The sequence below is a fragment of the Pan paniscus genome, chromosome 6 (genome assembly GCF_029289425.2).
Source record: "Pan paniscus chromosome 6, NHGRI_mPanPan1-v2.0_pri, whole genome shotgun sequence".
Taxonomy (NCBI): domain Eukaryota; kingdom Metazoa; phylum Chordata; class Mammalia; order Primates; family Hominidae; genus Pan; species Pan paniscus.
Genome location: NC_073255.2, coordinates 12,809,059 through 12,833,868, shown reverse-complemented (window position 1 = coordinate 12,833,868; position 24,810 = coordinate 12,809,059). Strand labels below are relative to the sequence as shown.

Here is a 24,810-nt window from a genome sequence, read left to right as displayed (position 1 = left end):
AGTGGAGGCCTCATGTAGAGGAGTTATGAGGCACTTCTACCCCTCCCTGCCGGGAGGGTATCAGTGGAGGCCCAATGGGAAGAGGAATTCCCGCCCTGCCCAGCAGTCATGGGGAGCTGTCAAAGAGCATGGACTTTGCCTGCCTGGGTCAGCTTTGCAACCTTAGTGCCTGGACACTGCTTGGCATATGATAGGGGCTAGTTGCACAATGTTGCTCCAATCACTCATTCCTTCTGTACATCAATTTCCCCTTCAGAGGAAAATGAGAATGAACATAATAGTGTCTACCTATAGGTTGTTGTGTGGAGTAACTGAATTTATACGTGTAAAGCTCCAAGTGTCCAACACATGAAGTGTCAGCCATTGCTGCTGCTGGTGTTGTCATTTATTCATTCCTCACTGGTTTACATGCCACTTAAATCTAACTTGTGTCACATCCCATGACTTTTGTAGTGTCTTCATTCTTATTTTCTATATATTCTGTAACTGCAATCATATTTCCCTCTTTATGCCCAAGAGATATGGAGAAGTATATTTTTTTATTTTCAAGTGGGTGGGAAATTTTTGTTGAAATGTTTTGTTCTGATTTGTACTTTTATTTGTAGTTTTATTATTCTGTGGTCAGAGAATATGTCTGTGCACTTCGTATTTTAAGAGATTTATTGATGTTTTCTTTATAGTCTAGTATATAAGCTATTTAAAAAAATAATTTCTTCAATTAAAATAATTTCTCCCTTTTTCCTCATTGTGAAGGCTTTTATGCTAGGGATATATCTTATAAACATACTTTCCAACACACCAAACTAGACAGCTAAATGAAATAAAAGCTTCAATCATGTTGAGTTAAAATGCTTTATTCCTATTCAATTTGCAGTAAGCACAGATTGCGAAGTTCCCCAGAGGGAGAGAAATGGGAGTAGGTACACTCAGCCTGCAGGTATGATTTGTTATTGTTCTTCTGCCTCTTTTCTCCCTCTAGTTTTCTTCTTGCAAAGAATTCCTTTAATTCCTAATTGTAGCAAATTGTAATTTCCAAAAGTAGTCACAGTAATATTTCTGGTCTCACATGCTCTTCAAGGATCTTGCTACTTCCCATCAAGAAGTGGCGTCTATCCCCTTGTACTAGGGTGGACCTTTATGATTGCCTCAACAAAAAAGGAATAGAGTGGAAGTCATGCTGTGTGACTTCCAAGATGGGTCAACTAGCAGACATGTGAATGAGCCTTCAAATAATCCCAGCCCTCAGCCTTGGAGCGAAGACCAGGGCCAAGCCAGCGCTACAGTGCCCTGTGCGAAATCTGTAATGCACAGACTCAGTGAGCATACTAAATGGTTGTGTTACATCGAGTTATGGGGTAATTTATGACTCAGCTACAGTAGCCAGGTCCCTAAGGACGCCAACTTATCAGAAGATTTCATGTAGAAGGAGGGTGTTATAATGAGAAAACATTAGACTAGGACCTGAGAGACTTGGGTTGTAACTGGATTAGCTCATAACTGGCTATGGCTCCTTGAGTAAATCATGTAACCTTTCTGGGTCTTAGTATCCACATCTGGCAAAGAAGGTATCTGAACTTTTTAGTCTTCTTCAACTTCTACCATTAAATATCTCAATATAGAATATTTAATATTATAAATGTTCTTAAATTGGAAATATTCTGTTTCTTAAGATGCTGAATATCTATTTTTCATCAATGCTAGTCTTGATTTTACAGGGCAATCTTATTTCTGTCGTTTCCACATTATTGGAAATAATTTTCCAAAATATTGGTAGTAGAGAATAGAATCATTTTTATCAGCCCAAATTTAGCATAAAATAAGTTAGAAAGCTGGGTAGGCATTTGATGGAGAACAGAGGGTTCCCCAGTCTCAGTTCATGGAAATACATTAACCACTACTCTGATTTTTATATTGTTCAGTGATTTCTGCCCACTATTTTGGGTGTTCTTTGTTAGTTACCACATAACAAGCTGCCAGAATATGTTTACTGAGATTTTACCGTCTCTGTCTAGATCTAGCAGTTGGAGAATTTTAAGTATACTTTACAAAGCTAAATCTGCTACAGGATAAGTAAGGCTGGTTTCTCATCAGTTGCAATTCTCTGAAAGTTGCATTGTTAGGAGGATTCAGCTATTATTCCACATACTGTATTCCAGAAGCAGCTACAGCAAGTGCTTAATACATGCTTTCCAACACACAATACTCCAAGGTCCCTAGAGTGGGATGACTTGGTACAGCTGCCCCAGGACAATATTCAGGGGACCTAGCTGTTCTGGCAGCTTCTCAGTGACTCAAGGAGCACCAGCTGTTGCCTGTAACGTGCTTGTAGCACCCTTGCCGACAACAGTCTTAACCTGCTTTCCCTTCCTGGACTCACCAGAATCAGTGAGTCTCTATTCCCTTTGTATCATAATGCTCCCCAACACAGAACAAAATTAGCAGGCTACTCTCTGATAGGAATTATATGCTCCCTGAGAAGCAGTTCTTATTTCCTAAATCTGTTTATGATAGTTGTATTTTATTATAATAATGATATGATTTCATTAAATATTATATAAATCAATAAAATGTGAAGGCAAAAGAGCTGTTTCTATGAAAACAAGTTGAAAGCATCACAAAGTGTGAGTAATACAGCTGCAAAAGATTGTGGAAAAAAATCTAGAAGGATGCTGTGCTCAGATTTCTTCCCATTTCTCTATAAGCTCTCACTCTCCTTTAAAGAAATCCAGACTTTAAATCTTAGTTAATATGTAGGAGTTGTGCTTTATTCAAGAGTGGTGTTCTGTGATGTCCTGTGCTCAAAGAAAAGGCCTTGCTGGCCAGGTCTGGTAACTCAGGCCTGTAATTCCAGCACTTTGGGAGGCTGAAGCAAGAGAATCACTTAATCCCAGGAGTTCAAGGCCAGTCTGGGCAATATAATGAGCCTCATCTCTACAAAAAATTTTAAAAATTAGTCAGATGTGGTGGCATGTGCCTGTAGTCCCAGCTACTTGGGGGGCTAAGTGGGAGGGTTGCTTGAGCCCTGGAGGTCAAGGCTGCAGAGAACTGTGATCACACCGTTGCACTCCAGCCTGGGTGACAGAGCGAGACCCTGTCCCTGTCTCAATTAAAAAAAAAAAAGAAAGAAAGAAAGAAAGAAAGAAAAGAAAAGGCCTTGCCCCTATGTCAAAGGATTGGAAAATTGATGACATATACTTTTTTTTTTCAGTTAAAATGTTTGTGGAAAATCGCATTTTTTGACTTGTTGCTTTAACCTACTTTTTAACAGACCAACTCCTGGTCCCACTCCTGAGGGATAAGTTGGCTTGGACTATACATAAATTTGGCTCATCTCTATTTGCTGTTTCACCACAACAAATAAAGAGCTGCAGGGATGGCCCTTTCTTGCAGCCAAGCTACACACTGCCTCTTTGTGACTTTGTTTCCATATTGAGCTTACTCTTGACATGAGCTTTGGCTTCATCTCCCCAACCCATTCCCCCGTTCACCTCTCAAATTAATTCTGAAGGAATGTGATTTATTCCAGGTTCCACAAACCTCACTGGGATAGCTCCATATAAGCTCATTTACCTTGGGAATTCTCCGCTATCTACCCAAATCTAGGAAAGATCCTCTGCTTCTTGCTCCAAGCAATCATGTAGTACAGCACCTGGTACCTTTCCTTCCTTGATTCAAACAATATGTATTGGACACCTACCATGTGTCAGGCTCAGCACCAGGTACTGGGTATGTAGTGGTGACTACAATGGGCTAATTTCTATTGTCAACAACAGCTATAAGTGTATTATCGACAGAAGAGCAAAGTCTTTTTCTCTTTTTTGTTGATAAATTGGTAAACTGACTAGAGAGAATTTCCATCGCACTTTTGCCTTGGGAAACAAATTCTTTATTTGGTTTATGTGCTTATGCATGCATTTATATACATATGTACTTATTTGGGTTTCCTGGGGGAAATTAAATGGGCAAGGGCACGTAATATTTTAGCTTAATCCAGAGATTGGCGATCTTTTTTTTATAAAGAGCCAGAGAGTAAACATTTTTGTTTTGTGGGCCATAGGTCTCTATCACAACTATTAAACTATGCCCTTGTAGCACAAAAGCAGTCATAAACAATACACAATTGAATGAGGGTGGCTGTCTTCTAATTTTCCTTACAAAAATAGACAGGAGCTCTAGTTTGTACACCCCTAGCTAGAATCTTTCGAAATACCTCAATGGCTCCCCCACTTGCAATTAAACTTGCTCAAGTCCCTCCCCTAAATAAAAATCAAAGAAGCCCACATCACCGCAAAAAGTTGTTTTGTACTCACCAGCTCTTTTTCTCCACTGCTCATTTACCTTCAACTCTAGCTAATCCGACCTCTGTGCTCACCACCTACTAAAATTGTCCTTATCAAGGTCACCAACGATCTCCATGTTGCTAAATCCCTCAGAGACTCCAGTCTTCTCTTTCTTACTCAATCTCTACACAGCTTTCAACACAGCCAGCCACTCACTCCTCCTTCTGGAAATACTCTCCACTCATCTTCTGAAACCTTTCAAGACTGATCTCCTTCCTTCAGCAGGAATACTTGTCAATCATCAAAGGGTCCTTCTCCTCTTCACAAACTACATGATGGAGTTGCTCAGGACTCTGTCCTGGGTTCTATTGCTTCTCTCCCTAGGGGACTTCATCTACTCTATAGCTTTAAATGATATCTTTATGCTGGAAACTCCCAAATTTACTTTTTCAGCCCAGATCATTCCCCCATTTCCTTACTCATATATCCAATTGCCCACTTGATATTGCAAGTCTCTCAGATAGATGTCTTAAATGTAAAGTGCTGAGCAAATATGATTGAATAAATACATACATGAATTTACCTGGTTTCCCAAGCAGAAACCAGAGCCTAATCATTAACTCCTCCCTTTGGCATTCTTTCGCATTACCAAAACGTAAGCCTTCTGTTTCCTAATCATCTCCTGGATCTTTCCCTGGCTCTCTATACCTAATTCTTAGGCTGGTATAGCAGCATCCGTTGCTAAAATACTGAAATACGTCCATATTTGTTTTAAAGAACTGCTGGCCTAAGCTCCTGTTGTGTTGGCTCCACCTCTGGGGTCCACCTGCCCCATCCAGCCTGGTCTAGCAGATGCCTGAAGACTCTGCTGTAGTGCTAAGGCTTGCATCCATTCTGATGGATCAATGTTTATGCCAAAATAGCTAAGTATTTTAATATTATCCCTGCCTAATACCACAGTGACTAAAATATTCTAGCACTAGGAAATTATCTTTCACCCAGATTCCTGGAAAAGCTATCTGATATAGTTTGGATGTTTGTCCCCTCCAAATCTCATGCTGAACTATGATCTCCAATGTTGAATGTGGGTGTAGTGAAAGGTGTTTGGGTCATGGGAGTAGATCCCTTATGAATGGCTTTATGCTGTCCTCACCATAACAAGTGAGTTCTCACTCTATGAGTTCACACGGGATTTGGCTGTTTAAAAGAGCCTAGCACCTCCTCCTTCTCTCTCTTGCTCCCTCTCTCACTATGTGATATGCCAGCTTCCCCCTTGCCTTCCACCATGATTGTAAGCTTCCTGTGGCTTCACAAGAAGCTGAACAGATGCTGGCACCATGCATGTATAGCCTGCAGAACTGTGAGCCAAATAAACCTCGTTTCTTTATTAATTACCCAGTCTCAGGCATTCGTTTATAGCAATGAAACAGACAAATACACCATCCAACTTGTTTCCCTACCTCCTGCCTTATTCATCTCCAGACTCTGCATAGCAGCCAGGGTGATTTGTCTAAAATGCAAATTGATGACATCTTTCCCCTATTTAAAATCTTTAAACATGCGTAACTCTCAAGAGAAAGCCATAGCTCCTTAATAAGGTTCCCCAGACTTTCATGATCTGACTCCTTCTCATTCTTCAAATCTCACCTCCTCAGAGGTATCATCCTGATCCCATTTAAAGTAAGTTCTTGTTATTGTCTCTTAGCAACTTGTTTGTTTTCTTCATTGCATTCATTACAATTTGACATTATTATTGTGATTATTTTTATCTGTTTCCCCAACTAAACAATAAGCTCCCTGAGAGAAAATACCATGTCTATCTTGCACACTGCATATTTGCACACTTGCATATTTCCCTAGCTCCTGAATATGGTTAAGTGAATAAATCTGGACCCCTGAATACTGTCTAGCTTCATCTCTTGCTATATTTTTTCTTGGGATTTATGGTTTAGCTATATGCAGTCAACATGTATTCAACAATTATTTGATAATGACTATTCTCGGTTCCCTTAACATTCCACATAGAATACTACCCTCTGCCTGGAATAATTCTGTTTAACCCTCATGCCCTTTCACCTGGCAAACTCCTGCTTACCTTCAGGTATCAACACTGTCCTTGCACCTGGACGCCTTGCTTGTTCTTCCATGATAAAATCTTTATACTATAATTTAAATGTCTGTTTCTCTTTCTGCTTTTCTTACCAGATGGTAAGGCAATGGCAATTAAGGCACTACTATGTTTGTCATTTTTCACTGTTGCCTCTGAAGCATCTTGCTCAGTGCCTGGCACTCAATAAATAGTATTTAGCAGACAAATTCAATCCTAAAGCAGACATCCCAAAGTTCCGAGAGGGGACCAATGAACTCATATCCATTGGGGCGGCAAGATTGTTTTTATTTGTAAGTGGCTACAAAGAAAAAGGTGTTTTTGTTTTTGTTTTTTCCCCTAAGAATACATTTTCCTTTAGCTGTTTGCTTCTGCAATACGAAGTGACTCCACCTGCAACTTATTGTTTGGCTTTAAGGGCAGAAACTTGTTCATAAATTGCTAAATTTACTTATAGCCTAAGTGAAAAGTGCAAAGTGTAGATGACAAAAAAGATCTATGATGAGAATGGGTTTTGTAATGTCCCAAAAGGACACAACATGATAGCAAGATCCCTTCCTTAAAATAATTTTTTAAAAATGTATTCATTATGAATTCATGTAATTTAGTTAAAAACAGAACCTCTTTCCTGTACTCATTAATGGCAGTTTTATGGTTTCATTCTGCGGGGCACATAAATATGTTATAATATAAACAAGTCAATGGTGTAATGAATCATTTCAGTCTTATTGTGCATATGTTTTTACTACAAATCTTGGGGAAAAAAGCTATTCACGCTCTGCATTTTTAAATTATGCTAATGTGATTAGTCATTATGGTCCTACTTATTCTTTATGATGGATGCAAGATGTTTAAGCCTCGCATAGTACTTGTGAGGGGCCTGATTAATGCTTGAGACCCAATCAAGAAGCTGTTGATGAAGTTCAAATAACATATTAAAAAGTTATATACAACAGAAGAGTTGATTCTTGCTCATATAAGATTACATAAACTAATAAAATAAGTGTAAATTGTATTAATGTACATTTTTATTCTTCCACACAAATTTTAGCTGCTACCATAACCATGTAATGTATTTTGCCAGGATCTGTCCAGACCACTGTTTTTGAAACGAAAGTGTAAAAATGACAGAGAAAGCTGCTATTAATGTTAAATATAAAAATGCACACACATCCACACCAGCAAACAAGTGTTTTCAAAACCTAGACTTCAAAACAGTTCACCCATTCTGGCATTTTGATGTTGTCATGATCAAGCAAAATGAAAAACAGAAAAGACATATTTTGGTTGGTTATTATGCTGCCAAATCAGATTGTTCCCGTTATTGTCTTGCATAAATCCCAAGCTCAGAAGGAGAAGTGGGGAGCCAGAAGAAGAATATGGATATGTGTGTGAAAAGAGCAAAAGACCAATTTTAGAATTTTAAATGAGTCCAAAAATTGAAGACCTGATTAACAATCTGAGAAATAAATTTCAGGAGAAATAAATGTAATATATACTTTATATTCAGTGTTTTTAAAACTTTTTAAGAAGTAGAACCCAAAGAAATCTTATGAATAATCACAATCCATATACGATGGTGTGTAAGGCCGTTCTCGTGTTGAAATAAAGAAATACCGGAGGCGGGGTTATTTATAAAGAAAAGAGACGTAATTAGCTCATGATTCTGCAAACTGTACAGGAGGCATTGTGACGGCACCTGCCTGGCTTCTGAGGGGGCCTCAGGGAGCTTTTACTCAAAGCAGAAGGCAAATTGGGAGCAGGCATGTCACATGGTGAAAGCAAGAGCAGAGAGGGAATGCGCCCAGAAAGAACACACTCACTACCATGCAGACAGCACCAAGCCATGAGGGATGTGCCCCATGACCCAAACAGCTCCCACCAGGCCCCACCTCCAACATTGGGGATTATATTTCAACATGAGATTTGGGCAGCAACACATATCCAAACTATTAATATATCATATAGAATATGAGAAATAAATAAGAATATTTCATAAACATTTCATTAGTTTAAATTTATCATATTTATGCATATCAATGAATTGGAAAAGTAAGACTGTTTTGATATTTCTGTGATTTCTTACTAGTTGCATAGTATTGAGATTTTCTTGACAACAAAAATAAGCTGTTGGAAATGGTAAAAATATGAGTTTTTAAACAAGTTGCCTTGTAATATCAGGACACTATTCCATTTATAAGTAATGAGAGGGAACTTCATTTGTTCTGAGAGCCACATTCTAGGTTAGTCTGAGACGAGTTGGCATGTTGTTGCTCTCTATTGTAATAATATTCAGTACATGGCAGGCTTGAATGTGCCTGTTTTAAAAATAGCATTTTGTGGCCAGGTGCAGTGGCCCATGCCTATAATCCCAGCACTTTGGGAGACCAAGGTGGGCGGATCACCTGAGGTCAGGAGTTCGAGACCAGCCTGATCAACATGGAGAAACCCCATCTCTACTAAAAATACAAAATCAGCCAGGCGTGGTGGTGCATGCCCGTAACTCCAGCTACTCAGGAGGCTGAGGTTGCGGTGAGCCGAGATCACACCATTGTACTCCAGCATGGGTGGGCAACAAGAGCGAAACTCCATCTCAAAAAAACAAATAAATAAATAAATAAAAATAAATAGCATTTTTAATAGATAAAAAATTAGCAAAATTCCAATCAAATGTTTCGGACCCATGAGTCTCCTCAAGGACACAATAGGGTGGGGCAGGGTAAGAACATTGTTCTGGTTGGTTCTCTCCAAGCTGTAGTCTTCTCCACTACACAGGCAGGATTTTAACAACCTATCTGCTAGCCTTCCCTGCATGCCACCCCCCCATACTGCCCTGCTGTAGACATAAATGAGGTATTCCTTTTGCAGTCTTCTTTATTTCAGTTAGTGGTATCACAACCTTAGGAGCTGCAAACCCCTTCAAATTTTCCTTTTCCTCACTCCTAACATTTAATATCTCCCAAAGATCTACTCATACCATCTCCAAACTATCTATGGAATCTGATCTCTCATCTCCCCTTTGTCCCTGCTGCAACTGCCTCCTGACTGCTACCTGCAGACTTCGGCCTCATCCTATCCCTCCCTGCCAGAGCTTCTGTTCTGAGACACACATTTGATTGGATCATTCCCTTGTTTTAAAGCTGGTAACTCTGTCTTGCACCTAACTGGTTAAAGTTAAACCCCTCAGCAACTGCAAAAGGCCCTCAATAGCCTAACCCCACCAACCTCCAAACTCCTCTCCTGCTGACTCCTTCAACCCAGGCAACTCTGAACTTATCACACTGCATGCACCTTATCCTTTGCATCTGTCTTCTTTGTGCCTGAAGAACTACTCATCCTCCAGGACCCAACTCAAACACTACCCCTTTTTCAACGCATTTCTTGATTTTCCCAGGCAAAGCAAGTTGTGGTTCTTGAACTTCATTTGTATTACATATCCTTGTAGCATCTGCTCCAGTGTTTTGACTGCAATCATCCTCTTGTATGTCTCTCTTTTCTCCCAAATACTATGAACTTTTAGAGTGCAGGTATTGTATCTCATCCATCTTTTTAATCCCAAGCATGTGCCATCGTGCTTGATATGTGCCTGAAACATGGTATACTTTCAGTGCATATTTTTCAACTCTTTATTACAGCATTTCACGTGGAGTTTGTTCTTGATTCTTAGAGTAATACACAAACAGAAACCACAATGGCATCCTGTAGGCTGCCTGTTGCAAAGAGCACATGGTAAATTGTCAGTTTCTTTTCTCCTTACTCTAATTTCTCCATTACACTGGGCATTTAAATCCTTTATCTTCCTCTGAGTTCATTAACATATTTCGGAATTGAATTTTGAAACATCTCTTCTTTATGGTGTTTTCTTTCCAAAATTTACTTATCCTGTCCCCTCCCAGGTTATATGAAACTTTCCTGGTGTTTAGAACCTCAAACGGAACTAATTTCTCTTCCTAATTTCAGGTCAGATTTTGGGGAATGTGCTCAGTTATCATGCTCCAAGATAGAGATTCCCTTTCATTGTTTTTTTCCTACTACATTTTATCCTTCCCCAAAGAGGTTGTATTGAAGTGATTTGCAAATCTTAGGTCCTCTGCCCCCATAGTCCTTGAACCCTGAAAATGCTAAAGTAAAGCTGGAATTTTAATTATTTTTGTGTATTAATGCTACATGCTACATTCAATAAAAATCATGAGTAAATTTTTACTGAATCATGGGATAGATTCAATCAAAATCTATCCCATGATATTATTACTTCTTTACAAACTCAGTTGCTTATTATTCCTGACCATTTGGATATTTTACAGATTTTATCATTTATTTGCTCCATGATTTTACTTGAAGAGAATTTAATAACACTTACTAGGATGATTGTTCTTCCTCATCCATTCAACCATTCCCACCCCTTTTCAAGGCATAACATTTCCTATTTCCAATCCTCCTCGGGTTTGTAAAAGAAAAAAAAAAATCGCTTGGCAATGGTTCACTAAGAATTGCAATTTAATCCTTTGGAATAACAGGCTTTTCATCTGTGCTCCCTGCAATGATCCGACGATCTGCCACACAATCAGTTCCTTAGAAAAGAACAATGCAACTCAAAAGAAAAGAAAGTGCTGGCAACATGGTAAAGAACATGAGGCCTGTTATAAAATTTGTAAATATAAATTAACCTTGGGAGTAAATGGCATCAAAATATGAATTATTGCTCCTTTTCAAAAGAAGAATTAGGACATTTTTGGCAGCAAATGCAAATGAACCTGAGTGTCTGTGCTTTTGATCCAGACTGTGTAAACACAGGCTCATAACTAGGTAGTTTAGTGTTTATATTGGTGGAGTCTCTAAAGTTATGCTTACCGACCCAGGAACAATGCAACATTCAAGAAAGAGCAAACACAACCTTAATTCTTACCTCCCATGGCCCTTGACCTAAGGAGTGTTTATCTAAGTTGTTTTGCATCTTGTATTTTAGGGAGCTGGTTATTATTAAAAAATACAGATACAGTCCTATATATCTAAAATGCTACACACACATTTATTTAAATGGGATTAGTCTGTTATAAAATATCCCCCTTTTAAGGCAATTATAGGCCATCAACAATCTGCATAGCAATTTATCACCTCGTTTTCAGTCATTATCACTGTTAGTCAACCATGTGTTCCACAGCCTAAACATCACTGAGAGTTCACTAGGATTAGTTAGGTGTTTTAAGAGTCATTATCATCACCATTATTACTACAAATCACACCATTTATTTAGCATCAACAATCTGCTGAAGAAAGCAGGTTGGCACAATTTACAGTGGATAAGAAATAGATGCCACCTACAAAAGGAACATGGGAGTGGGCTCCAGCAAGAATGAGTGAGGGAAGATGACTTAGCACGATCTTTAGGAAAGTGTATGGGGATTATATACTTTCATATCTGGAATGCGGTCTCCTGGAAAGACAAATACTTTGTAAAAATCCTTATGTTTCTCCAGTGGCCTGATCAATAGAGAACTAAGAGAAGTGACCAGAAGATATATTTAAAATGACAGAATTTAGAAAAATTGCTCATGTCTATGGTACAACATGACTTTTTTTCTGCAAAGCCAATTGAGACTATTGCTCTCTCAAGTCAGTCTGAGCCTAAAGTTGGTGTCTGAGTCCCCTTCTCTACCAGCACAGGCTATTATGTAACATCCAGAGGAGTGAGCCAACTAGTCAACCAAAGCAGGGTACAGAGAGGTTGGCAATCTGAACTCAGCCAACAGATTACCACATAATAAAAAGGATGCATTTCCTTCTGATCATTACAAGAAATTTAAGGCTCTACTCTGCCTTATTTGGAACCTACCAGAAGCCAACTCAAATACTCCTTTTTCTTTCTATAAAATGTAAACATTAAAAGTCAAGTGACTTTAACGTGATTATAAACTTTAACTTGGAAACTAAGTTTTTAAGGACAGAGCAGAGAAAGTTTTTATTTTTTATTTTTTTTGGGCTTTCATAGAATTGGCCAAAATTTTGAACAAAGCTTAAGGGTGAAAGGAGCCATTTGGTGAAAATGTCTGAGTTCCTGCTTTATATTTTTATTTAAGGATTGTGAAAATTTGGAGTAAAGCAATAGTTCATATCAATAAAAGTTTAATTTATTTTATGTTTATTGAGAAGGAATTAAGTCCAAAATCATCTTAAATTTGGTGGCTAGTGACATCTGAATAATTAATGAAATTAGTTTTCATGAAAATCACATATTTTCTTTATATGAGATGTGATATGATTTTTGACATTTTAAAAGAGCTGTAGGATAAATAATCTATTATTATTGGGGTCAGATTTGTACACATGATAAATATTTGACCTTTTATATATCTTTAGGACTTCTGGTTACAATACTTAATAAAGGTTAAGGGCACTTAAATTTTAACAAGCCCAGATTTTCTATAATGTCTGAAGATTCATAGTACCTTCATTTTACCCCAGTTAGCATCTGTACACATAAATATAACTGAGGAAAAAAGAAAAATTTTCCACCTATTTCAGTTTGGTGTTCTGAGTCTGAGATAAGTGCATATTATAGAAAATGACTGCAGGAGAAAATAAAAAGCAGTGGCTGAGAGGTTATAGAGTCCAGGAATTCTTAAGTATCTGGGAAGATTTTAAAAGTAAATACAAAAAAGAAATTTTGGTGGGCTTTTCCAGAAAGCAAAGTAAGCCAATACATTTTATTACGTATTTATGGTTTTCGAAAATTTTTGTTTTCTACAAACCTACACCAGCTAGAAAAATAATTGCCAACTCTTCCCACAATGACTGATGCCGTTTGTGATGTTGCTACTGGCAGAAAGATTTTCTCAGAAGACTGAAAAAAAATAAAATATAAATATTGTGGTTTTTTATTGTCTTTATGAAAAACTATATTTTTGGCCCTTGGACCTGAGAGATAATTTACATAGCCGATTACAAAAGCTCTCACAGAATGACTGCACACCTGCACTGGGTGAAACTGAAAGAAAAACTCTCTTGTTCAGTAAAGCACCATATGCAAATTGGGGGAATAAAAGGAGCACAACAGCTGGCATGAAAAGAATAGTTTACAGATTCTTAGGGAGCACTGGTCTGGAGGCATTCAGAAGCGTCATCAGGCTGGCAAAAGTGCACTATGCAACTAGGGTAACCTTCAGTATGAAAAAAAAACAGCTTTTAAAGAAACAGGTAAATGTTATTATGATCAAAGTCCAAAACTCATTGGCATTGATAACCGAGCATTGAGCAAAATGGAAACAGCCGTTAACAAATTCATTAAGAGCCTCTTTACATTCCCACCATCAACTGAAAACATATGTTTAATCTGTACTGTCTTTAATTTATTTCAATTATTATTGGTAGAAAAAAGGTAACCTGTTTGAATATCATAAAGATATGTCAATGACATACTTCTTGTATTTCCAGGTCAGGTTGTGCACACCTTCAGTCAACATTTATGTAAAATGACAGCAACCTTTGAAGGCCTAGTTCTTTCTTGAGCAAAGAAGTGATTATTCATCACGAAGGGACAGCTAACAGGATCTTAGAGGCAATGTTGCCTATGGAAAGAGCTCTGGACCATTCATAAGTTCAACTCACTCATCTATTAAATGGGGCTAATAATACCTGTCCTGCACATTTGCACTGTGAACATCAAACCAAATCATAACAGGTGAAAGCATTTTGTGATGTGTAAGATGACAAATAAGTGTAAGGAATTGTGATTCATAAGTGAATTCAATAATAGCTATTCTTAGTTTATAGAAATGAGAGAAGTCTCAAGTCCCCAAAGAGTTTAATGCAATTATAATTATTTGATCCTTATACTTATTTTGATTAATAATAATATTCAGCAAGAAAGCTGAATTTCCTTTTCAGGCCACCCTCTGCCAGTATTTAAGCTTGCTTTTTATGTGTTTGTGAAACTCACTGAACTCAGCCAAGATTTTAACAGGGAAGTCCCAATGTTGATTAAAATGGCCTATTTTGGCACTTATGTCCTAAATCTAATCGCCAATGACAAGATAAAACAAAACAAACAAAACCAATGTCTCATTCCATGCAATCCCAGAACCCTAAGCTGTTCTCATTCTTGGTCAACTGACCAAAAGACTACCATTTTAGGCAAGAAATTACACAGATCATTGCTCTTCTATGTAAACCTTATAATAACACATTCATAATACACTAGGAAGCAACATCAAAAATACTCAAGGTTCAATTGTGCTTACAGAGTACCTTTTGTTATTGTAGCTTTTATTTTTTTCTTTCTAGAGAAATTTACAATTGAGTATCTGGTCATGAAGTTCCTAAAAGCTGTTAGCCATGCAAGTAAGCTTTGAGGTTAGAGGTGGATAAGCCCAGAATAGAACTTCTTTGCCTCAAGTTTTACATGCTTATCATTTGGTAACTAATTTTGCTTTATGTGTGTAGGTGAGTGTGTGTGTGTCTGTGTGTGTGTATGTGTGCATGTGTATGTATGTGTTGTCTTTTCCTTTTGAGGGGAGAGGCCCAAGAATTGATGGGCCTTTTTACAATCAATCTGGATAATAATAATGACCATGTACAATGCTTTCTCCCCCTTTCTGTGGCCACTAGTCTTCAAGTCTTGGGAGTCCCTGACCCCCATTCTGTGTTGTCTTCATGTAAACAGGTTTTCTCACTTTGCAAGCTTAAGGCAAAAGGCCTGGCTGGGCCACTTTAGAGACAATTTTTTCATTTGTAAAATAAGCACTCTTGAGTTAAGGCTTTCAAGGCCCCCTTCAGCTCTGAAACACTCATGGCTTGTTAAGCAACACCTCCAAAGATGACCCAATGTCTTCAGTGTATGAGCTTAATAAACTTGCTCATGAAATTTGAGACCTACTTCCAGCATCTATCACAAAAAGTTTTCCTATCTTCTTTATTGAGTTTTCATTTCTATTTCTACAATTGACAACCATCTAACAACAACAAAAAGCCACAACTAAAATAAAATTTTTGCAAAAGGACATTCAATAAGTCAATCTTATTGGAGCTAATTGTCTACTCTGTGGGAATGAATATGGAGTATTTTTACTGTGAACAGTTACACTTCAAATGACAAATATTTACTGAGATGATCACTGGAATATCTATTGGTGTCAGAGCAGCAATGCTAATTATTAGCCGGCCACTTAAGCTGGCTAGTATCTACTCTAAACTGTTATTAACTGGCCTAGAATGAACTTCAGTTCCCCTATCTGTAAAGTGAGAACTGGGCCACCGATATAGCTCTTGAAAAGTATTTGTAATCATTTTAAGTCTCAGAGGGTGAATGACCACCTGGGAACATCTGAGATTTTGGGGGATGCATTTACTTTTGGGGCCATTAGAGAAATCATTTAGTACTACAGCAATGATTTAGTTCTGTTGCCCCAAGGGCCCCAAAGAGTTAATGCACTTCCCATAAAGCTCCTGCCTTCTCTGTAAATCAACAAATTTATCAGATGGTGCTTTTGACAAATCAATTTGCTTGACACAGGTGGGCATTTTACTTCCAACATCTATTATAGAGAGAGTACGTTGACTCTTCTTGGCTCATAAAGGAATCAGGGGCCAAACCCCAACAGGCATCTACACAGCACTCTGCATCACAGAGTAGTTTGAAATTATTTATGAAACAGAGTTGTTAACTGCTGGGACCTTTTACTGCCATTATTGTAGTCTCCGATCTTTAGAAGAACAATGCCAAATGGTGGTGGCAGTTACTTGATAGAGTTGTGATTTTAACATTTCATTATTAATGATAGCTATAGGATGTGAGCACCTATCCATCACCTGTTCTTACCTCCTTCCATCTGGATTCAGACAAAGAGGGACATTAAAGAAGGTGAATCCTACTTATGTTCTGGATCTGTTCTTCTTGTCTCCTTAAGTAGCATTTTGATCAAATATTACTACTCTCTCCTGAGTCATCAATTTTTTTTGCTACATTTTTCTTCTAAGCCATGTGAAAAACTCCAATCTTAAATAAATCATGTCCTACCTGGATTTTACGGCCTTCTTTGCTCTCTCCATCTCTTTCTTTTCTTTCTTTGCTATGTCTGGGAAAGAGAAGTTCATACTTACTGTCTTGGCTCCATCACTCATTCACTCCATGGCCCCTGTAGCCTTCTCTGAATGTGGGTCTATCTGTTTTGTTTATTTTATTTTTGAGACAGAGTCTGGCTCTACTGCCCAGGCTGTAGTGCAGTGGTGTGATCTCGGCTCACTGCAGGCTGTTCTTCCTGGGTTCAAGAGATTCCCCAGACAGCCTCCCGAGTAGCTGGAATTACAGGCAGCCCCCACCACGCCTGGCTAATTTTTTGTATTCTTAGTAGAGACAAGGTTTCACCATGTTGACCAGACTGGTCTCGAACTCCTGACCTCAAGCGATCTGCCCACCTCGGCCTCCCAAAGTGCTGGGATTAAAGGCATGAGCCACCGTGCCCAGCCTGAATATGGTCACTATTTATGACAGCCTAGGTCCTCTACATTTTCAAGAACCTATAAAATGTTTGAAAAAAAATGTTTAGAAAAACATTTTAGAAAAATTAAAAATTGACTCAAATACAGAAGAAAATAGAACATTTTAATTTGTAATAATTTCAAAGGGAAAACGGTTAATCTCCTAAATTTTTATGACATAAATTTAATATGGAGTTTGGTGCATTTTAATGTTTGCTGTAATATGTGGTTGGATCTTCAGAAACCACTGTGTTCAGGATCTAGAAGAGTTTTAAATGACCCTGATAAGAGATCTAATTGCCAAATCCAGTGGGCGATTTTTAATCCTTATTAAAAAATGAAGCAGCATTGGATAATGTCGACCATGCCCTCCTTTCTCCTCCCTTGGTTTCTGTCATATCACCATCTCCTAGTTTTTAACCAGCTTCTTTGAGTACTCCTGCTCAGTCTACTCTGGGGTTTTCTTCTACACCCAGAATTCCATCTTGGTTGTCTTTTCTTGTTAAATGTTTTCCTTGACAATCTCATCCACATCCAGGTTCCATGCCCATTTATATGCTAAGCTCCATCACCGTCTGCACTGGCAGTTCAACTTCAACGGCCCCTGAAAGTCTGCTCCTCCTTTCATAGATCCTGAGTAAATGGCACACTATTAATTCAATGGCTCAATCCAGAAATCTGGGAGTCATCTTACATTCTTTTTTTTCCCCTCTCATCTTATAGTCAATCAATCACCAATTCCTGTCAATTCGATTCCTGCAATCTTTTACATCAGTCCACTTCTCTTCATCTATTAACAGCACAACTCTGGGCCAAGCATGGTGGCTCACATCTGTAATTCTAGCACTCTGGAAGGTCAAGGCAGGAGGATTGCTTGAGCTCAGGAGTTCAAGACCAGCCTGAGCAACACAGCAAGATATCATCTCTCCAAAGAAATTAAAAAATTAGCCAAGTGCAGTGGCATGCACCTGAAGTCCCAGCTACTTAAGTGGCTGATGCAGGAGGACTGCTTGAGCCCAGGAGATCAAGGCTACAGAGAACTTTAATCATGCCAATGCACTCCAGCATGGGTGGCAGAAAGAGATCCTGTCTCAAAAACAAAAAAATTCACAACTCTGATTTTGTCATTCCCATGCTTAATCTCTTCAGTGGCTCTCAATGACCCTGGAACGAAGTCCAAAATCTGACCCTGACCCTCTCCATGAGCTGGCTGCTGCCTCCTCTCCAGTCTCATTTCCACCCATTCTTCCATTAGAGAGTACTTCTTTGAATCTCCAGATCATTTCCACAGCACACCACCACCTGCCACCATTACATTGTCTCTGCACTATGGGCCTCATCTTCTGCAATTCCCCATCACACTTTTAATTACTTGCCTAATGTCCATTTTCCCCAGTAAAAAGAGTGCTTAATATTTGTTGGGTACTTTCTATGTGCCAGGAAGTTTTACACATATTATCTCATTTTAATCACAACAGTAACTATGAGGTAGGTTCTATTATTACTCCAATTTTAAAGATAAGGAAACCGAAGCATTGAGAAATTGAAGGCCACACAGCTAGTATGGAGTAAATTAAAACTAAAACCCAGGCAGTCTACATCCAGGGCCCATATCCTATCCACAATTAATATTGCTTCAGTGGCCAGGCGCCGTGGCTCATGCCTTTAATCCCAGCACTTTGGGAGGCTGAGGCGGGCAAATCATCTGAGGTCGGGAGTTTGAAACCAGCCTGACCAACATGGAGAAACCTCGTCTCTACTAAAAATACAAAATTAGCGGGGCATGGTGGCGCATGCCTGTAATCCCAGCTACTCGGGAGGGTGAGGCAGGAGAATCACTTGAACCCAGGAGGCAGAGGTTGTGGTGAGCCAAGATCGCACCATTGCACTCCAGCCTGGGCAACAAGAGCGAAACTCTGTCTCCGAAACAAACAAACAAAAAACAAACAAACAAACAAACTATATATATATATATATGTATATTGCTTCAGTGAAACAGTAAGGTCTACAAGGGGAGGGGCTGAATCTTTTGTCTCTAGAGCCTAACACAGGATTGGCACAGAATGGGGGCCAACATGAAATTGCTGAAATAATAAATACAATTCAATTCTTAGATTGGCATATAGGGTCCTCCACAATCTTACCCTGACCTACCTCTCCAGCCTCATATCCCAGTACATCTGTCCCTCCTTCCCCATGCCCTATCTTCTAGCCATATATGCAGTTCCAAGAATAGGCCATAGTGGTTCACACCTCTGACTTTTGTATATTCATAATTCACTCACTCCATGTGTTCATTCACTCACTTATTATTCATTCATTTGCTAAACACCTACTGAATGCCAGGCAGACAGAAAAGTCCTATGATACATAGATGCTATAGGAATACAGAATAGGGATATTAAGGGGTTTGGACTAAGGAGTCAAGAACATCTCCCAGGAGAATTAACATTAAAAGTGAATTTCATTTCCCTAGCATGTGCATATCTGCATGGCAAGCCCTTATTCATCTTTTGGACTTCACTCAGATGTCTCTTCCAGGGCTCTCTCCAAGGCAGAACTTGCAGACATTGTATTGCATGTGACCTCCCCCATCACCCCATCAGACTACGAGATCCTCTTAGCCTCTTGGTGCGTATCATGTCAGTACAGTGGGTTCCTGGCACAGAAGAGGTACCCAATAAAGAACTGATGAATGACCAAATAAAATAACGGTCCTTTTTGTGACAATACTCCATTTGAACTCATTGTAAATATCTTTGCACTTACCTGAAACCATGGAATTGGGGCTTCTGTTCATTTACAGAATAGATATATTTTTAACCTATAAATGAGAGAGATTAGGGAACACCTAGCACCACTATATCATTTTATTTTAGACATGGATATATAAATTATGTAAAATAGCAATGTAAACATATACACACACACTCATATACTTTTGTCAATTTAGTGACTAATAACTTGAAGAAATAAGAATTCCCACTATAAGGCATATTCTCCTGAAAGCTTTGGGCACTATGGAGAATACTACATGACAGAATGCTAGTATATTTTCTGAAAGACAAGATGATCCTAATGATTTCCTCATCAATGAAAAAGGACTTTTTCATTATTAGAAATGAGCCCCAAAGGTTAGGCTGCTAATGTGTTTTTGTATACGTGTGCAAATAAATGCCATAAATAACACTTTGGACTAACATCAAAGCACACTTCTGTCTCACTGCTCTTCTTTTTGGGGTGGACATTTGAAGAGGTTCTTTGAAAATTATAACGAGATACAAACTTACTCCAATGTCCCCTTCTCTACTAACACATGAAGGGCAGCTGTGACTGGCTTTCAGTGGACCAAAGCTCTTACAGGAGTTGCTTAGGGAGAAGCCTCACATTCTGCAATGCTGTTTCTGTTTGAATGTGTAAACCTGAGCTACCTCTCCCTCCATTCTCTCCTGCCCTCCCCAACTCTCTCCCTCTAGACAGGTTTCTAATCTGTCCAGTGAGTAGCTGGAACTACAGCAGGAGTCAGTAAACTTTTTTGGTAAAGGTCAAGATAGTAAATATTTTCAGCTTTGGACCCCATGGTCTGTGTTGCAACTATTTAACTCTGTTATTATAGTGCGAAAGCAGCCACACAGAATATGTAAACAACGGGTACGGCTGTTTCTCAATAAAAATGGGCATGCCTATTTTCCAATAAAATTTTATTTATGAAAACAGGTGGTGGGCCAGATTTGGCCAGTAGATCATAGTTACAGACTCTTGGACTAGAAATATTCTAGGATCCCTGTTAGCTTTTCTCTGCCTTAGTATTCAATTTTCATGAGTCTGTGAGAGTTCACAATTGGGAGACAGCTGGAAAAAAAGAGAAGCATACTTTGAAGAATCATTGGCTGTGTGAAATTACTATATTTGACTTATCTTTTCACTTGGAGTCTTTTAACTTTGTAGCATAATGCCCCTATTATATTTAGCAATTAGAGTGCCATCACAAAGTAAAATGTAAAACCATTATTCCTTGAAAAGAGAAAAGGCTTGTGGTATGAAATGATGCATGCGAGGAGTGTGGGTGATAATTTACTCATATAATCATTTCTATTTCTGTTCTATGGCAAGTATTTCTGGAGATGGCTCAGATGGCAAGGAGATCTTTAAGACGTGCATGCCATAATTAACCTTTTTATGTGTTCTGATAGAAATATCAATAGTTTTTCCTCCTTTAGCACTTTTAACTTTACTTATGGTGTACAGAAATGATTTGAAGAATAATCATTATAAGGGAAAAAACGCCTTTATATCTTGGGTTTAAAATAAAACATGTATATTCTTCCTATTATTTTTACTTTATGGATAAGTTCTAGACACTGAACATCTGCATTTCTTTTTCCCTCCTTGCAAAGGAGGAGCTAGCCCAGCCAATGCTTCTGTAGAATGTAGATCCATGATGTACGAAGTGTAGTCTCTGGACTAGCAGCATCAGTATTTGCATCAGCATCTACTGGAAACTTGTTAAAAATGCAAATTCTCCAGTGCCATCCCAGACCTACTAAATAAGAAACTCTAGGAGTGGGCCCAGCAGTCTGTTTTAGCAAGCCCTCCAGGTGATTCTAATGCCTGCTAGAGTTTAAGAACCACTGGTATAGCTTAGATTATTACCTTACAGAAGCACAAGTTAAAGGGAAGACCTGGCCTCATATAATCAGCAGAATGACCTTAGAGCCTGGACATTCAGAAGGCACAGAATACAGGCAATAAGCCTATAACTACATTACAAGAAGAAAAAGGACCTGAGAAAGAAAAACAAAGGGAAGAAGGGAGACACAGAACTTGAATGAGTAGGAGGCACTGGAAAACTCCAGGGTTCCATTTGCAGCTGTGGCTACAATCCTCCATGATTTGATGGGTGAGGACTGTGCTAGGTGAAGGGAAACAGAAATGAAGAGAACAGTCTCTCCATCCGCAAAGAATTCACAGTATTAGAGTGGAAAAAGAAAAAAATGGCTCCCTTAAGAATTTACAATAGACGTAATATTTTAAGTCAAAGGAGGCTGGGCGCGGTGTCTCATTCCTGTAACCACAGCACTTTGGGAGGCCAAGACAGGAGAATCATTTGAGCCTAGAGGAGTTCTGGACCAGCCTGGGCAACAGGGCAGAACAATGTCTCTACAAAAAATACAAAAATTAGCTGGGCTTAGTGGTGTGTGCCTGTGGTACCAGCTGCTTGGGAGGCTGAGGTGGGAGGATGGCTTGAGTCCAGGAGGTTGAGGTCACAGTAAGCCATCATGTCATCACTGCACTCCAGCCTGGGTGACAGAGTGAGACCCTGACTCAAAAGAAAAAAGGATCAAAAGAGAGAGGTTGGACATCAGGAGACATAGAGGCAAGATGAAGAGAACAAAGAAAATAGAAGATATGAGGATAAACAGAGTATTAAAAAATTGTATTTGTACTAGAACAGAACATTTAGGAAATTTGTTCTTTTAATTCCTCCAATTACTAAAAGGTGAGCTCTGCTTTGATTTGGAGATAAAAATCCCTGACTCATTGCTTCACTGGACAGAACCACAGGAGAATTGCAACCAAAAGCCTTTCATTTCCTTACGATGCTTATCGCCAGCAAATAGCTATAGTAACACACTGACATAAACCATTAAGCTATGTATGGGTCGGTGCTATTTAAAGAATGTTTGCTTCCCCACCCAACCCCATTCTTATGTTGAAATCCTAACCCACAATGTGATGGTATCAGGAGACATGGCCTTTGAGAGGTGATTAGGCCATGAGGTAAGAGCCCTCATGAAGGGGATTAGTGTCCTTATGAATAAGAGACCCCAGATAATTCATTTGCCCCTTCCACCATGTAAGGGTGAGAATGCAGCTATCTATAAACCAGGGAACAGGCCCTCACCAGACACTCAATCTGCTGGTGCCTTGATATTGGCCTTCCCAGCCTCCAGAACTGTAAGAAATAAATTTCTGTTGTTTATAAGCCACCCAGTTTATGGTATTCTGTTATAGCAGCCTTAATGAACTAGAAAAATAAAAAAGAAAACAAAACAAAACAGGAACATGTTCTTATGGTAACACAACCTGGTCATTTTTCAAGTCCTGCCACAGAGTATCAATCTTGGAGCCTCATCATAAAATCATTTTTGGGTTCCTAAGGAGAATGTTATAGGTGAAACAGTGCTATTAAAAAAATAACACCAAATCAAAGATCATAGTGTTTTCTGGAAGATTTTTAGAAGTCATCTTTTCAAAACAGCCTCAAATGTTTTAAAAAATGACTTCACTATTTTAGTTTTATATATATATATATATATTTTAAATTCAAACAATACAGAAAAGCACAAAGAAAGAAGTAAATTACTTCCCAAAGTAAAGATTACTAACATTTGGTGAATAGAATCCATAAATACAAATAGAAAGCTAGACAATTAGGAACAGTTTCAGAGAGAGAGATCGTATGGTACATGCTATTTTTTAAAACAAAATTTTTATTTTTGAATAATTTTAGGTTTATGGAAAGGTTGCAAAGATAATACAGAGCGTTCTAGAGCTCTCAACCAACTTCCTCTATTGCTAACATCTTACATTACTATGGTACATTTGTTACAACTAAGAAACCAACACTCGTACATTACTATTAACTAAATTCCAGGCTCTTTTTAAATTTCACCAGTTTTTCTACTAATGTCCTCTTTCTGTCCCAAGATCCATATTGCATTTAGTTGTCAGGTATTCTATTAGGACTCTCCAAAGAGACAGAACCAATAGGATAAGTGGGTATATGCAGAGACAGAGAGAGAGACAGGAGTTAATTCTAAACCTAAGAGTCATGTGACTATTAGGCATTCCATTTTAGAATAAATTGGAAATAGAGTTACAGCCAGAGCAGCACAAGTAGCTAAGAAAGCTCAGAACACCAAAGTGCCAGTTCAACCCAGGGAAACAACAAACATCAACAAACAACTGAAACCTACTGCTTCTGTGAAACGGTACAGATGGAAATGTTGGCTCCAAAGGGTCCTTCTCCCATACCTGAGGATGCCTCCATGAAAGAAGAGAACATCTGCCAAGCTTTTTCTGATGCTTTGCTCTACAAAATTGAGGATATTGATGACAAAGATTGGAATAACCCTCAGCTCTGCAGTGACTATGTTAAGGATATCTATCAGTACCTCAGGCAGCTGGAGATTTTGCAGTTCATAAACCCACATGTCTTAGATGGATGAGATGTAAATGGACATAAGCATCCCATCCTGGTAGACTGGTTGGTGCAAATCCACTCCAAGTTGAGGCTTCTTCAGGAGACTCTGTATGTGTGTATTGCCATTATGGATTGATTTTTACTGGTTCAGCCAGTTTCCCAGAGGAAGCTTCAACTAGTTTGGATTACTGCTCTGCTCTTGGCTTCCAAGTATGAGGAGATGTTTTCTCCAAATATTGAAGGCTTTGTTTACATCACAGACAATGCTTATACTAGTTCCCAAATCCAAGAAATGGAAACTAATTTTGAAAGAACTGAAATTTGAGTTGGGTGGACCCTTGCCACTACACTTCTTAAGGCAAGCATCAAAAGCCAGAAAGGCTGATGTTGAACAGCACACTTTAGCCAAATATTTGATGGAGCTGACTCTCATTGACTACGATATGATGCATTATCATCCTTCTAAGGCAGCAACAGCTGCTTCCTGCTTGTCTCAGAAGATTCTGGGCCAAGGAAAATGGAACTTAAAGCAGCAGTGTTATACAGGATACACACAGAATGAAGTATTGGAAGTCATGCAGCACGTGGCCAAAAATGTGCTGAAAGTAAACGAAAACTTAACTAAATTCATCGCCATCAAGAATAAGTATGCAAGCAACAAATTCCTGAAGATCAGCATGATCCCTCAGCTGAACTCAAAAGCCATCAAAGACCTTGCCTTCCCTCTGATGGGAGGGTCCTAG

General features: G+C 38.7%; 1 pseudogene; it reads left to right on the top strand.

Moving 5' to 3' along the window:
• The first annotated feature begins 1,174 nt into the window (after positions 1 to 1,174).
• Positions 1,175 to 24,810, top strand: LOC100978966 (G2/mitotic-specific cyclin-B2-like; annotated as a pseudogene).